A 5,000-nucleotide genomic window follows, 5' to 3' on the forward strand; every position below is an offset into this window, starting at 1 on the left:
TGCCTACAATGTCCACAACTCACCCAGCAAAGGCGCACTGTGATTGGGAAGAAAAGTTGGGAAAGTGGGCAAAAGTCCCGAATTTGGTCCAAAATCACACCCAGGTTCGAGTCCCACAAGTCCCGCCGCGTTCCACCAGTGTCTCGGGGTGCCTACAATGTCCACAACGCACCCAGCAAAGGCGCACTGTGATTGGGAAGAAAAGTTGGGAAAGTGGGCAAAAGTCCCGAATTTGGTCCAAAATCACACCCAGGTTCGAGTCCCACAAGTCCCGCCGCGTTCCACCAGGGTTCCGGGGTGCCTACAATGTCCACAACGCACCCAGCAAAGGCGCACTGTGATTGGGAAGAAAAGTTGGGAAAGTGGGCAAAAGTCCCAAATTTGGTCCAAAATCACACCCAGGTTCGAGTCCCACAAGTCCCGCCGCGTTCCACCAGGGTTCCGGGGTGCCTACAATGTCCACAACGCACCCAGCAAAGGCGCACTGTGATTGGGAAGAAAAGTTGGGAAAGTGGGCAAAAGTCCCGAATTTGGTCCAAAATCACACCCAGGTTCGAGTCCCACAAGTCCCGCCGCGTTCCACCAGGGTTCCGGGGTGCCTACAATGTCCACAACGCACCCAGCAAAGGCGCACTGTGATTGGGAAGAAAAGTTGGGAAAGTGGGCAAAAGTCCCAAATTTGGTCCAAAATCACACCCAGGTTCGAGTCCCACAAGTCCCGCCGCGTTCCACCAGGGTTCCGGGGTGCCTACAATGTCCACAACGCACCCAGCAAAGGCGCACTGTGATTGGGAAGAAAAGTTGGGAAAGTGGGCAAAAGTCCCGAATTTGGTCCAAAATCACACCCAGGTTCGAGTCCCACAAGTCCCGCCGCGTTCCACCAGGGTTCCGGGGTGCCTACAATGTCCACAACGCACCCAGCAAAGGCGCACTGTGATTGGGAAGAAAAGTTGGGAAAGTGGGCAAAAGTCCCAAATTTGGTCCAAAATCACACCCAGGTTCGAGTCCCACAAGTCCCGCCGCGTTCCACCAGGGTTCCGGGGTGCCTACAATGTCCACAACGCACCCAGCAAAGGCGCACTGTGATTGGGAAGAAAAGTTGGGAAAGTGGGCAAAAGTCCCGAATTTGGTCCAAAATCACACCCAGGTTCGAGTCCCACAAGTCCCGCCGCGTTCCACCAGGGTTCCGGGGTGCCTACAATGTCCACAACTTACCCAGCAAAGGCGCACTGTGATTGGGAAGAAAAGTTGGGAAAGTGGGCAAAAGTCCCGAATTTGGTCCAAAATCACACCCAGGTTCGAGTCCCACAAGTCCCGCCGCGTTCCACCAGGGTTCCGGGGTGCCTACAATGTCCACAACTTACCCAGCAAAGGCGCACTGTGATTGGGAAGAAAAGTTGGGAAAGTGGGCAAAAGTCCCGAATTTGGTCCAAAATCACACCCAGGTTCGAGTCCCACAAGTCCCGCCGCGTTCCACCAGGGTTCCGGGGTGCCTACAATGTCCACAACGCACCCAGCAAAGGCGCACTGTGATTGGGAAGAAAAGTTGGGAAAGTGGGCAAAAGTCCCGAATTTGGTCCAAAATCACACCCAGGTTCGAGTCCCACAAGTCCCGCCGCGTTCCACCAGGGTTCCGGGGCGCCTACAATGTCCACAACGCACCCAGCAAAGGCGCACTGTGATTGGGAAGAAAAGTTGGGAAAGTGGGCAAAAGTCCCGAATTTGGTCCAAAATCACACCCAGGTTCGAGTCCCACAAGTCCCGCCGCGTTCCACCAGGGTTCCGGGGTGCCTACAATGTCCACAACGCACCCAGCAAAGGCGCACTGTGATTGGGAAGAAAAGTTGGGAAAGTGGGCAAAAGTCCCGAATTTGGTCCAAAATCACACCCAGGTTCGAGTCCCACAAGTCCCGCCGCGTTCCACCAGTGTCTCGGGGTGCCTACAATGTCCACAACGCACCCAGCAAAGGCGCACTGTGAGTGGGCAAGAAAAGTTGGGAAAGTGGGCAAAAGTCCCGAATTTGGTCCAAAATCACACCCAGGTTCGAGTCCCACAAGTCCCGCCGCGTTCCACCAGGGTTCCGGGGTGCCTACAATGTCCACGACGCACCCAGCAAAGGTGCACTGTGATTGGGAAGAAAAGTTGGGAAAGTGGGCAAAAGTCCCGGATTTGGTCCAAAATCACACCCAGGTTCGAGTCCCACAAGTCCCGCCGCGTTCCACCAGGGTTCCGGGGTGCCTGACATGTCCACGACGCACCCAGCAAAGGTGCACTGTGATTGGGAAGAAAAGTTGGGAAAGTGGGCAAAAGTCCCGAATTTGATCCAAAATCACACCCAGGTTAGAGTCCCACAAGTCCCGCCGCGTTCCACCAGGGTTCCGGGGTGCCTACAATGTCCACGACGCACCCAGCAAAGGTGCACTGTGATTGGGAAGAAAAGTTGGGAAAGTGGGCAAAAGTCCCGAATTTGGTCCAAAATCACACCCAGGTTCGAGTCCCACAAGTCCCGCCGCGTTCCACCAGTGTCTCGGGGTGCCTACAATGTCCACAACGCACCCAGCAAAGGCGCACTGTGATTGGGAAGAAAAGTTGGGAAAGTGGGCAAAAGTCCCGAATTTGGTCCAAAATCACACCCAGGTTCGAGTCCCGCAAGTCCCGCCGCGTTCCACCAGTGTCTCGGGGTGCCTACAATGTCCACAACGCACCCAGCAAAGGCGCACTGTGATTGGGAAGAAAAGTTGGGAAAGTGGGCAAAAGTCCCGAATTTGGTCCAAAATCACACCCAGGTTCGAGTCCCACAAGTCCCGCCGCGTTCCACCAGGGTTCCGGGGTGCCTACAATGTCCACAACGCACCCAGCAAAGGCGCACTGTGATTGGGAAGAAAAGTTGGGAAAGTGGGCAAAAGTCCCGAATTTGGTCCAAAATCACACCCAGGTTCGAGTCCCACAAGTCCCGCCGCGTTCCACCAGTGTCTCGGGGTGCCTACAATGTCCACAACGCACCCAGCAAAGGCGCACTGTGATTGGGAAGAAAAGTTGGGAAAGTGGGCAAAAGTCCCGAATTTGGTCCAAAATCACACCCAGGTTCGAGTCCCACAAGTCCCGCCGCGTTCCACCAGGGTCTCGGGGTGCCTACAATGTCCACAACGCACCCAGCAAAGGCGCACTGTGATTGGGAAGAAAAGTTGGGAAAGTGGGCAAAAGTCCCGAATTTGATCCAAAATTATGCCCGGGTTGGAGTACCACGAGTCCGGCCGCGTTCCACCGGTGTCCCGGGGGTGCCTGGCATGTCCACCACTTACCCAGCAAAGGCGCACTGTGATTGGGAAGAAAAGTTGGGAAAGTGGGCAAAAGTCCCGAATTTGATCCAAAATTATGCCCGGGTTGGAGTACCACGAGTCCGGCCGCGTTCCACCGGTGTCCCGGGGGTGCCTGGCATGTCCACCACTTACCCAGCAAAGGCGCACTGTGATTCAGAAGAAAAGTTGGGAAAGTGTGGAAAAAAAGGACCGGGAAATATCCAAAATTATGCCCGGGTTGGAGTACCACGAGTCCGGCCGCGTTCCACCGGTGTCCCGGGGGTGCCTGCCATGTCCACAACTTACCCAGCAAAGGCGCACTGTGATTCAGAAGAAAAGTTGGGAAAGTGGGGAAAAAAAGGACCGGGAAATATCCAAAATTATGCCCGGGTTGGAGTACCACGAGTCCGGCCGCGTTCCACCGGTGTCCCGGGGGTGCCTGCCATGTCCACAACTTACCCAGCAAAGGCGCACTGTGATTCAGAAGAAAAGTTGGGAAAGTGGGGAAAAAAAGGACCGGAAAATATCCAAAATTATGCCCGGGTTGGAGTACCACGAGTCCGGCCGCGTTCCACCGGTGTCCCGGGGGTGCCTGGCACGTCCACAACTTACCCAGCAAAGGCGCACTGTCAGTGGGGAAGACCAAACATGTCTCGGATTTTTTCCAAGTACCTTAACGAGAGAGGCTAAAAAGCACCTGTTTTTACCTTCTCTCGTTGTTGTACTTAGAAAAAAAACGAGAAAATAAAAAATCTGGGTTTTTTTCTAAGTACCTTAACGAGAGAGGCTAAAAAAAACCATTTTTTACCTTCTCTCGTTGTTGTACTTAGAAAAAAAACGAGAAAAAAATTTTTCCCCATTCATTTCAATGGGAGTTCATTTTTTTTTTGGGATTTTTTCTAAGTACCTTAACGAGAGAGGCTTAATTTTTCACCTACTTTTTACCTTCTCTCGATTTTTCGTTTTTTACCTGGTCGACCAAAACACCTCCATCTCGTTACTATGTGCACCATGTCTGACAGGCTGAAATCACAGGGAACGCGTCCGAGTCAAAGTGAGCTATTTTCGGACACAAATATGGTGTTTTTCCCCTCTATCCTCTGGTTCTTTTTTCAAACTGATCTTCCAGCATCTGAGCGACAGGGGCTCATGCAGACACCTGTGTCCGCCCGAGGGGCGCCTTCCCGGACACATATATGGTGCTTCCCCCCTCTTTACCCCGGTCCTTTTTCAAACTGATCTTCCAGCATCTGAGCGACAGGGGCTCATGCAGACACCTGTGTCCGCCCGAGGGGCGCCTTCCCGGACACATATATGGTGCTTCCCCCCTCTTTACCCCGGTCCTTTTTCAAACTGATCTTCCAGCATCTGAGCGACAGGGGCTCATGCAGACACCTGTGTCCGCCCGAGGGGCGCCTTCCCGGACACATATATGGTGCTTCCCCCCTCTTTACCCCGGTCCTTTTTCAAACTGATCTTCCAGCATCTGAGCGACAGGGGCTCATGCAGACACCTGTGTCCGCCCGAGGGGCGCCTTCCCGGACACATATATGGTGCTTCCCCCCTCTTTACCCCGGTCCTTTTTCAAACTGCTCTTCCAGCATCTGAGCGACAGGGGCTCATGCAGACACCTGTGTCCGCCCGAGGGGCGCCTTCCCGGACACATATATGGTGCTTTCCCCCTCTTTACCCCGGTCCTT

Source organism: Nerophis lumbriciformis, unplaced genomic scaffold, assembly GCF_033978685.3.
Source record: "Nerophis lumbriciformis unplaced genomic scaffold, RoL_Nlum_v2.1 HiC_scaffold_511, whole genome shotgun sequence".
NCBI lineage: Eukaryota > Metazoa > Chordata > Actinopteri > Syngnathiformes > Syngnathidae > Nerophis > Nerophis lumbriciformis.